This window comes from Sus scrofa, chromosome 10 (genome assembly GCF_054392235.1).
Source record: "Sus scrofa isolate SSC_HxYL_T2T_F1_AM1 chromosome 10, Sscrofa_HxYL_maternal_Yorkshire_Landrace_v2.0, whole genome shotgun sequence".
Lineage (NCBI taxonomy): Eukaryota > Metazoa > Chordata > Mammalia > Artiodactyla > Suidae > Sus > Sus scrofa.
This window is the reverse complement of record NC_139392.1, coordinates 11659274-11671179: the sequence shown is the minus strand read 5'-3', so window position 1 is coordinate 11671179 and position 11906 is coordinate 11659274. Positions and strand designations below refer to the sequence as shown.

Here is an 11906-nt window from a genome sequence, read left to right as displayed (position 1 = left end):
AGGTATGGACCATTAAAAGGGTTGAGAGTGGAATTATAGCTTCCACTAGTTGGACACCAATGTCTGTCCTTTAATGAGACCTAATTTACAATAGTATTTTGAGTCACTGCGTCAACTAAGCCTCTAAATCTTTTTCACACCAATGGCCACTAAGCCACAAACCAAAGGACGATCACCAGAAAGGCATGGAATGGGAAGGAATGTAGGTTTTTGAGGCTTTCCTCCCTCGTTTTAGCAACTCATGTTAATGTTACCTATTCATTCATTAATTTCCTAACTTGTTCATCCCACAGGCATTTACTAAATACTTAAATCTGCCCAGTTACGCATAACATACTTGGGTGGCCTGAATGTGGAAGAATTATGAGACATTACTCCCTGCCTTCAAGAAATCCATGATCCAGCGAGGGAGGGATACAATATCTACAAGACAAGGATACTTTCTCAAAGCATCAAAGAATTGAGGCAGAGCCCGTGGGTTCTAGAGAGGATGTTGGTTGAAGCCAGTCCCATCACCTCCCCAACCTCCGTTTCCTCACCTGGATAGTGAGGCATTTGGATTTTAGAGGTTCGTTCTGGTTCTAAGGACAAGCTTAAGGGCAGGAATTATACTTCATGTGTTGGTGAATTTTCTGTTAAACTATACAAGGTTAACCTGGACTGTCACTCCATATGTACTTACTGAATGGCTCATGAGTTCAGATTAAATATGTACAGGGGTCTCTGCTATGGCTTATTCAGCTTGGGGAACAAAAGATACCACAAGGCAATCCCAAAATAGGCATGAGAGTTTTGACTTCAGTTGTCGCTATGTGATGGTCCAGAGATTTGCTTGTGTGGTCTTGATGCTCAAGCAAAGAGATGATATGATCACTCTCACGCCCGCCATGGTGGGGCGCGGGGAGCGGGATCCAAAGAACAAAGCAGGTGCATGTACACTGCTTTCTGTTTTTCCTCAAGTTTCCTCTCCTATCTCTCTTGAGGTCTTTCCATCCCTGGATGGACAATTTGGAGTGTCCACCTTGGCAACTCAAGAAATATTGATTTACCTTCCCACATGTGTAAAATAGGCTCAATGCTAGTAATAGCATCGTCTCCCTGATAAAGTCAGATTTCAGCAGAGGCAAACACGCGTGTGCGCACACTCACACACACACATACGGAGATCCAAATACATACACACACACAAAGTTAGTGGATTGTCACCCTGCTAGACTAGTCTTTTTTTTTTTTTTTTTGTCTTTTGTCTTTTGTCTTTTTGTGGTTGTTGTTGTTGTTGTTGTTGTTGTTGTTGCTATTTCTTGGGCCGCTCCCTCAGCATATGGAGGTTCCCAGGCTAGGGGTTGAATCGGAGCTGTAGCCACCGGCCTACGCCAGAGCCACAGCAACGCGGGATCCGAGCCGCGTCTGCAACCTACACCACAGCTCACGGCAACGCTGGATCGTTAACCCACTGAGCAAGGGCAGGGACCGAACCCGCAACCTCATGGTTCCTAGTCGGATTCGTTAACCACTGAGCCACAACGGGAACTCCATAGACTAGTCTTTACCTAGCTATTGATCCATACATAAGAAGGCTGCAATAAAACTATTGGCAGGATAATGTGGCAGGTGGTGTGAAATTAAAAATGTACCTGCAGTTGGGAGGTTGAGTTTGAGAAAGTGACTTGTGTGTGAAAATGGGAAGGTAATAGCTAACGAATTTTATGTTGACATAAGAGGGAACCCATGCGGGATCTTCAGCCACCCTAAACATATGGGTGGTGTGTTAGTTGTGCCCAAGTCCCAAATCCTTTTTGGACTGTAAGCTGCTGTAGGTCAGGGACTGTGCTTCTAAAGCTGCAATGGAAAAACACAGGAAGCAGGAAGACTGGCAAAGAGCTGGTCCCACTCTGGTGGGGTGGTGCAAGGCTGGTCCTTTACGCTTTGAGTGAGGAGATGTGCTGTTGCAGAAAATAAAAACTATTGTAAGCGATGGTTAAAATGGCTACTTGAAATTTACAAAGTCTTGGTTTTGAAAACAACTTAGACCTTGGGAGTTGTGGTTCCCTGGTAAAACTTGACTCCCACCAGCATCCATCCAAGAAATAAAAGCTCATGAAATTTTGGAAACACTTATGCAAATGGCATTTCGATGAGTTAACCGTAAGCAGATCAGGAACACATGGATTGAATCTTCCACAGAGAACCCATTGGCTTAAAAAAGCGAAGGTCCAGTGTTGTTGACATCATGGAGTTTGGGTTTTGCTGAGCCCTCTATCTTTGGAAAGTCAGTTTAAGACTGTCATCAGATGTATGCAGCTGTGGGTTTTGCTCAGATCTGCTTTATGGTTTTATGGCTTTCAGAGTGAAGCCAAAAGTCTTCCAACAGTCATGGCAAGATGAAGATCTGGAAATTTTTGAGAGAATGTTCCCAGGCAGACTGATCACGGCCACAGCCTTTTATAGCTGGTACCTGCCTAAGGGCCAAAGTTACAAGAAAGCTAATTTGGGATTTTGTGTTTAGAGACAGTCCTGGGTCACACACTTTGATGGAATATTCTAAATGGGAAAATTGGCCATTTCTGGTTTTCCTACACATTCAAAATACAATTAAGATGGAAAAGAAAACTTTCAAACATTCCTGAGCTCGTGAATGCTGTTTTGCAGCTCAGAACAAGAAAGGGTCGTGGAAAAAGAGTGAAGCAGAACTTGTTGGTTGGTGAGCATCTCCTATAACCATCATTTTCTAACATGGGCAAGGGCACCCGTGACAACCAGATTCACTGTCATCCTCCTGCAGGGAGGTCGAGGGGATGAAGGAAAGGTTGGGCAACTTCCAGTTTTATCTTCTTAAGCTGCAGAGCAACTTGGGTGGGAATAATGCATTTCACATTCCGGAACGCAAAGCTCAGTTCACAGGGTGCCTGCATCTGCAGCATTCCTTGTGTAAAGTATCTGCGCAAAAAATTCAAACCCTCACACGCAAAACAACCTGACATTTTCAGAAGAGGTGACTCATGGGTTCCTGTTTATGTTATGTCTCTAAGATCACATCTTTTTTGACATCTTACAGATCTGACCATACTTAACATTTATTAATGCAAGAAAAGCTCTTCCATTTGAGCTCAGCACTTTTGCACTAGAAGAGATGGATGCAAAAGCTACAAATTGTTGTATAAGCATCAGCTTTGGCAACATCAATGAAGGGGATTTTAATTTATTCTGAATTTATTTATTTTTTTTGGCGGCACCCATGGCATGTGGAAGTTCCTGGGCCAGGGATCGAATCGAAGCCACAGCTGCAACCTACACCACGGAGGCAGCAAGGCCTCGTCCTTACCTCACTGTGCCATGACAGGAGGTCCAAGAAGACTTTTATTAATAAGATGAGGAAGATCAAGAGATCCGTAGGGCCAAGTGGGAAACCTTAAAAAACTTGAGGGTGTTTTAACACTGATTTTCGTAAGACTAACGATTGTGTAAACCAGGGTGCATGTTACTAGAATGGAATTGGGAGGTGGCTGAGTGATCACAATCTGATTCACCTTTTTGGTTCTTTCTAGACATACTGCCTTGGCAAGATAAATAGCCCCTCTAAGACTTACTTTTCTTTCATAAAAGGATACAAAAGAACCCGCCTGATGGAGTTGCTGTGGCAATGAAATGAAGTAAAATACTAAAGGTCTCAGTCATCTTGGACTTTACTGCTGCTCATCTCGATAATTCCGTGGCTCCTATTACCGAAACAATGGTGACAAGAGCTAATGAAACGAACTTCTATGACAAAAGCCAACCCTGAGTCATGCCTTTGTTTTCGCACTATGAACCTTCTCTAATGTGAGTGGTAACTTTGCAAGGGACAGAACTGGAAGCTGAGAGCTCCCTAGGAGGGCGAAGCGAGAGGAACCATTTCTATGTGTAAAAAGGGCTAATGACAGGAGTTCCCTGGTGGCTCAGCAGGTTGAGGATCCTGCCTCGTCACTGTTAGGGCTCAGGTCACTGCTGTGGTGCCAGTCTGATCCCTGGCCAGGGAAATTCCATGTGTAGAGGTTGGGGCCAAAAAAAAGAAATACTAATGACATAACTTGCTAGAGACCAGAATCCTTTATAAAATCTCTCTCTTAGGACAGCGCCATCGGGTTGTTGGGTCAGAAGCGTAGATGCATGCGGATGACATGGCCGTGTTTCACCTCTTGCCTCAGTTTCTCTGCAGACGAGCCAAGATCACCCACGGCTCCAGCAAAAGAGTGTAAACCCCCGCTTAGGAGACTCGGGGCTCAGTTATGTGGGGCTCATTTGTCTACACCGAGCTTCTTGTGATGTTTCTTGCATGTGGATCTTACAACTTTATAGAAACAGAAAAGCCATTTTTAGGTGTTCTTTAAAGTGACTGATCCGCTGGAATAAAAATGCTTCTGTAATGAATGTGGACCTCAGGGGCTACAGAATTCTCCAGAAATGGTAAGCATTTTCTTTAACTGTCGCAGTTGGAAATTTTTCTTCTTTGTGGGCTGCCTGAATACAGGCAAGAAATAAGACGGCTGAGGTGTAAAGACCTAATTAGACAGGAGATGGCATCTTTGTACGAAGGATCAAAACGGTAGAGGAACGAACCGCAGGATAAATGCATCCTGATCACCGGAAGTATGGATGCTGCAAGCACCTTGAATTCGGCTCTCCCTGTGCTGAGCCCTGTACTAAAGGCTCTGTGTGTATGCCTCCCTGATCCTACAAAGAAATCAATGAGGTAGGTGCAGTGGTTACTGTCTTCATTCTACAAGGGAAGTGACTGAGGATTAACGAGGTGAGATGACTTAAGTCTAGCAAAGGGGACAGACATTAGACTAAGAGTCACACAGAAAAATAGGATTTTAAACTGTTTTGGCTTTACAGCTAAAGCCAGGAAAGCACAGAAATGAAAAATCAGGATATGGGCTTTTCACTGCTTGTGTTTGAATCTTAGCTCAGCCACTTATTAGCTATGAACTCGGGCTAGGTCCCTTAAACAGTCTGTGGCTCAGTTTTCTCATCTATACAATGGGGTGATACTGATAACAGTTGCGTGGATTAAAGGAGCCAATACATTTAAGTGCTTAGAAGAATACTTGGCCTATAATCAGCCCTCAAGGTATATTAGCTGTATGACCTTGGCGCAGTTACTTGAGACAAAACAGGTCAAGTAACTGTGTCAAGGTCACATTACTGGCTGCAGGGAATGAAGGCTTGAACTTGTCCGTGTTGGTTCCTGGGCCTGCTCTCTCGTTACGCTCCTACGGAAGCATCAGCCTAAGGGGACAGGAGGTCCTTCCGGACAAAGCAGGCGGTAGGGTCAGGCTATGGTGAAGAAGCATGGCGAGCCGAGCTCCACACGTCTGGCTGTTGGTTTCTGCTGCTCTGCATGGAAGTAGCGACGACGTCATGGATGTCTCCTGGACATGCAGGCGGGCTGTCCTCATCTGACCATCCTGCATTGTCCCACTCCTGGCGGGGTCCAGAGATAACAGTGAGGCCCCAAAGACACCCAGTTCCCCATGATTATGAGCAACTGATGTGACAGGCAGAGGGCTGGTGTGACATGGTCTAAGTCTTCCAACTGCTGCTGAAACCTGGCCTCTGTCCACCAGGGCTGAAGAGACTGTGTGGAGACATGGGTGAAGGAGAGAAGGACGGCTTTACTGTTTTGCCAGGTAAAGGAGGGTCACAGCAGACTTGTGCTCAAAACTGTACCCCCTTGGGAGAGGTTAGGGGGTGGTTTCAGAGTCTGGGGAGTGGAAGATAGGAACACAGATAAGGATCAGGATAGAGGCGAGCTTGCACTGTTTCTCAAAGCTGGTGTTTAGGGACCCTGAGACTGGCTCTGTGGTCCTCCTTCTTTCTGGAATGGAGAATGCTTTGTCAAGTTTTCCATTTATTGGAGGTTTTATTTCTGAGTAAAGGCTCAGAGAGATTGTTCTGTATATTCCTTGAGGAGGAACCAGGACCCTGCCCCATGTCTGCACCATTGTTTCTTGACTGTTCCTCCTTGGTCTCTGCCTCCCCTCCCTTCTCTAATTAGCATCTGTTTAAACTGGCCCTTTGGAACTCAGGGAAGGTCATGGAGGCTGAATCTGATTCCCTAAAATCAGAAAACGAGGCCAACGGAACCCTGTCCAATCACACATCCAGTTCTCTCCCAAAGTCTCAGATATCAACTGACTACTTTTGCGACCAAATTTAGGTGACCTTAACCCGTCTGAAATATTTCAGAAAGTATTATATCAGAACCCTTGTATATTTGACTTTGCTATCAGAGTACTGCATGGTCAATCTAAACGCTCAACGCTAAGTTTATAGTTTTCCTAAATGAGATGAGTGATTAAATGAAAATTATCTGGAATGAAATTCTTTTACATGACTGTCTTTCTTCCTAAATTTTCAGGAATAAAATTTTCCTTCATATAATTTCTTCCAATAAATCTAGTGCTTTGTATAGTGATCCTAGTTTTTTTTTTTCAGTATAAATAAAATAGACTTTAGAGTATATTAGCTTTAGGATAGGATTTATTAGGATAGTATTTATCTTTCACTTAAAAGTGGCTAAAGTATCTGAGGGAGGGAGGGGGAGAGAGAGAGGAGTTCAGGGACAGAAAATCTCTATTTTCCGTTGCCTTATTTATCACCACCTTTTAAGTATGGTGTCTTAGTAATGGCATTTAAACTCTCTGAGGTTTGGATTTTCATCTGTAACTTTCTTTGGTATCCTTTCAGGGTGCTTGTGAGACTCCAATGACATAATACCTAAAAAGTTTCTTCAGGAATGCTATGTGATTGTAAAAAGAACGGCAATTACTAATGTGTGCTGAGTCCCTGCATTTACAGGTACAGTGGAACGAGGTCCTTTCGGTGGACACTTAGGACTCAACCTCAGTCTTTGGAGAATGACATGGAGCTTTAATGTGCTAAGTTCTAACAGCTTTATAAATCCCAGGAAGACTTTCACGTATACATTTGATACTTGCTTATCCTCAAAACACGAGCCCTGCCACAGCCACACCATACACTGCCGCACTCTTCACGGAGCGGAGGAGGACAACAAGGACATAGCACAAAGTTGCCTGGCAACAATGCCCTGGGGTGACGGTGCGGCTATTTGGGGAGCGGGGGCGGGATGAGGGAGGATGAGGGCCAGCGAAGTGCTTTTCGTTGGTATGAGCAGAAAATGGAAATGTCCAGCAATGCTCTGTGAAGAAGGAGGGCTTGCCCGTAGGTTCATGGTCATGGTATGATGGGTGCCAGAGCCGGGAGTAAAAGGAGGAAGGATGAGTAGAGAATGATGGTTCTAGGGGGACCAAGCTCTCTGAGTCCCGGCGTGAAGGCAGGAGCTCTTGGGATGGCTCTTTCTCCGAGTACCAGCTGGGGGTTTCCTGATTTGTGAGCTTGCTTGTTCCTTCATGGGTTCTTGTGGGAAAGAGGGGCAACGTGCAAGCCCATGGATTTTCACTTTGAAGACTCCAAGCAAATTATTACTCATTGAATAAGTGAATGACTAAAGATGACTCATGCTTGCTGTATATACACCAGAATTTGTAAGTTGCTAGAATTTCCTCAGGTCTATAACTCTATCCTACTAAGGAGTCTGAGTGCCAGGATCAGGTATCTGCTGTCTTTGTGGACACTCAGATAGGGGGCACACCATTCTGCTTCCACAGCCACGGCCTCAGTTTCCTCCAGAAGTAAGATAACTATTTGTGCATTTTAGGTGTTGTCTAAAATTGATTATGGCCTTTTTTTTTTCTTTCTTTTTAGGGCCTCATCTGTGGCATATGGACATTCCCAGGTTAGGGGTCTCATCAGAGCTGTGGCTGCCAGCCTACACCACAGCCACAGCAACACCAGATCAAGCTGCATCTGCAACCTACAGCACAGCTCATGGCAACACCAGATCTTTAACTCACTGAGCAGGGCCAGGGATCGAATCCAGATCCTCATGGATCCTAGTCGGATTCCTAACCCACTGAGCCTCAATAGGAACTCCCAATTATATCTTTTAATTTTTGCCCTTTCATAATGAATTCCTTTTAAATTTACTCCTGTCTTATTTTTTGACTCTTATTATATATATAATTGCTAGGCTTTTACCATTTTGATGACTCAAGTTTTTTCTAGGAGTTCTCACTGTGGTGCAACAGGATCAGAGGCATCTCTGGAGCACTGGGACAAAGGTTAGATCCCCAGCCTGGCACAGAGGGTTAAGGATCCTGTGCTGCAGTGGCTGAAAAAAAATTTTTTTTCTCTATGTCTGATCACCAACTTCTCTTCTTCTTGACAAAGGGAATAGGGGAGGTAAATGAGGCTATGAGTTCTTGTCTTAACGTAAGATAGCTCTTGCATCCTGTGTGTGACATTGGTTTTACTACACTGTCCTGCTGCCTTTGGGTAAATCTTGTTATCTTTCAGGAAGGAAACAGACATAAAGGTAAAATACAAAGGTTTCGATTCTCTAGAACAGGAACTGGCTGATTATGGCCCATAAGTCAAATCCAGTCTGCTGTATGTTTTTACAAGTAAATCTTTATGTGACACAGCCATGCCTACATTAATATAGGATCTAAGGCTGTTTTTGCACTTCAGTGGCAGAGTTGAATCGTTGTACCGCAGTCTCAGAAACCTTAAAATTTTACTCTTTGTCCCTTTACAGAAAAACGTACTTGAGAATGTGGAAGTAAAACTGTTTCCAAAATGGAAATCTGATCACTTATTTGGGGGGAAAAAATGGAACACGGGCATTTCTAAGAGGTCAGTCTGAACAGGTTGTACTACTTCATTGAACGATTGCTTTGAAACTCAGGGCAAACGGACCACTTTAGGAAAGGCTCTATTTCATAGTCTCATCCTTGGAGGGCACAATGAAGTCTTTGCTGGTGAAACAGCAGTACCCAAAATACAAGTGATTACTTGATGAATATTAGTAAAACGTACCAGCATAAAGTTAGTAATCTTTTGACTTTTCAGGGGGTTCCCATTCTTCCTAAATCCCTCCTTTACTTACTTTGTTCTGAGTCATCCTCTAAATCTAACTCATCCTAAAATTCCCCTGTGCCTCTCTTCTGTCATCCTCCTCCTCTTATTTATTCCTCCTCCTCTTCTGTTTTGTTGTGCATACACTCATGACAAGAAATACTCATATGTCTTCCATTACAAGAAGTTCTCAAGATGTTTTTGGATGGCCTTAAGGATGACTCTTTAGAGTCAGGGCTTAAGTCTAACTTTTAGCCACAGGTTATGGTGTAATTCATTTAAGTCTGGCATAAACACTGCTTGCTTTCGATAGCAAAAATACCTTAAAGGCAGCAGCCTCATGAAATATCTACCCAAGGTTTCAGGACATGGTGTAGCTTCTTTAAATGCTTGGACGTGGCAGAACTGGCTCTGAGTGGATTTGACACCACGCTGTCCCCCGGGGTTGGTAGGAAGCATCCTCGACTTGTTCACATATGTTCTGATGTTCTTAGAGAGATGTCACCAACTTTCACCCTGAAAAACATGATAGGCCCCTGCCTTGAAGAGCTGAAAATCCGTTTTGTAGTCGTGCTGTTTAACTCCGACAGTTCTGCAGCTGGATTGATTAAATGGCCCAAAGAGTTCATAAATTGGACTGAATTCTTTATTTTAAAATTATTATGAAAAGTTTACACTCTGTCCACCCAAAATTGTGAAATATTTCAGATCATATTGGGAGGTATTTCTGGTTTATTGGTCATGTCAAATGGCCAAGCAAATTGTTTGCTTCTCACTCAAATTTTTATTTAAAAATCCAAATTTCACAACCGATCCAGATTTCCCAAAGAGTGTTTGTTCAAAGTGGATTTCATTTAGACATACTTGACGTATTTCTAAATTAAAAGAACTAACCTGCAAGCATCAAAAATTCAGAATACATTTAGATGACTCTGCTGTTTTGAGAAAGCATGCTACATCTACTTATATGAAATCCCACATTACAATTAATTCCCAAAGCTTAGAAACCCAGCATTTATCTAAAAGGATTTTGTAGTTAGGAAAAAAAATGCCACAGTAAGGGAAAATACATGGTTCTAATTACTCTGCTTTTTTTTTTTCTTTTCTGAAATGTGTTTTTCCATGATATTTCAATATTTCTTTTGCAGGTGGTCAGCAATTTTATTAACAATTGGCAAAGCTACTCCTACAAAGGCAACATTACCAAATTATAAAGCAAGTCATTGAAGAGGAAAAATTAGGCACTGGGTAAACTTCTCATGGGATTTGCGAAATCATCAACCTTCGAACTGTTCTGAGCTGAACTGTAGATTATAATTTTAAGAGGAGTGGGTGGGTGATTTCTACTTTCTAAGAACAACTTCCAACTCCAGTTGGGGAGCTTATGGACATTGAGAATACCCTTGATTTTGTAAAGCAACTATTGCCTTTGCTCAGGATTACAGAAGAGTAAAGGATGCAATCAAAATAGAGTGCCAATTATTAGCAAAGCGACCAACAGGAAGAGTCCAGGCAGGACTGGACAGAGAACTCACATTTGAGTGACCAGGGAGGTGTGTCTAAAATTCTAGGACCTTTGTCAGATGCCGTCATCGCTGAGATGGCATTGATTCAGAATCGGATTTACAAATTTTAGAGAAAATAAACACACCATTTATAGAACATTGGAGGTTTTGTTTGCAAATTTTTACCCGCAATGTATACCCATACCATGAAAGACCCTTCATAAAACATGACGCAGGGCAGTTCCTTAGAACTGCAGCCCTCAAGCAGCCCAGGTTCAAACAATGGCCTTTGTTACGGATGCATAATAGACCCATCTCCTTAGCTTGTCCAAGAAAAGGAACACCAAAGACCAGGGCCTTCATGGCTTGCAACTGAGAAAACTGTTTGCAAAATTACAAACAGAAATAAACATTTAATCTACAAGCATACTAGAAAGATTATTCGCTATGTCTACATGAGATTTATGCTAGAAATACAAGAATGGATCATCAGAAGAAAATCAATGTAAACTATCACCATAATAGAATGGAAAGAAAAACACCATGATAAGCTCAATTGGTTCAGGAACATTTTCTGAAAAATTTTAATACATTTTTACGACGGCAGCTCTGAGACAACTAGAAAGAGAGGAGACATTTTCCCTTTTTCCGTACAAGGTAAACAACATAGAAAAAAATTCCAGGATATATTACGAATTTTTAAAAAGGAAACTCAAAGCACTTTCTGTATTTATTACACCACTATACTTGATGTATGAAAGGAGAAACTGGAAAATATTTATGCAGGTACTAGTATTTGCTTATACTGGCATAAAGAAACGTTTGAAGAATACATATATCAAAAAAATATGAAAATGTTTACCTATAGGAGCAAGGAGGAAATGGAGAGGGGGAAAAAATGGGAGAGGCAATGAAGTTTTTTACTGTGTATTATTTTGTGTGTCTTTGGGATCTTGCAAACATATTACCCACTCAAGAATAAATGTAAATAAAAATTCAATGTGCCTTTTATCATAGATAAAAAAAGAAAAAAAGAGAAAGCTGCACCTTTCACAGAATGTTTTCCCCAAGTTTCTATTTTGCCCATGGAAGTTTTAAAATGTTAAGGGTACTGGTTCAGCCCCCACATGATGATGCTGACAGTCACTGTGGTGCTGCCACTGCGACCACTGCTTCATAAAACCCAAACCAGAGGCGAGAGGGCTCGCCCATGGAGAAGAATTCCCAACAGTCTTTGCGACCACACTGTCCTCGAGGAGAGGAAAAGAGTCCCCTCCCCTTTAAGCGTGTACTGTGCATTGTGACTTCCTTCCGAAAGTTTGGAACAGAGGAAAGGGGGTAGCTTGACAGTGGCGTGACCTGGCGAGCACTACCTCAGCCAGGTGAGCTGGTTGCTCTTACTGATGCTGACAACTCCTGATG

General features: G+C 42.7%; 1 protein-coding gene across 2 annotated transcripts in view; it reads left to right on the top strand.

The window, feature by feature from the left end:
- LOC110255627 (uncharacterized) overlaps window positions 1–11535 on the top strand; it is a 315724-nt gene extending 304189 nt beyond the window's left edge. The window contains exons 7-11 of one of the 2 annotated variants that reach the window (XM_084979143.1): window positions 294–568; window positions 3546–5669; window positions 6730–6840; window positions 8660–8757; window positions 10128–11535. The gene's annotated coding sequence lies outside the window, so the exon portion shown is untranslated. The remainder of the gene's footprint in view (window positions 1–293; window positions 569–3545; window positions 5670–6729; window positions 6841–8659; window positions 8758–10127) is intronic. The other variant, XM_084979144.1, reaches the window with a different exon arrangement.
- Window positions 11536–11906: the final 371 nt, after the last annotated feature.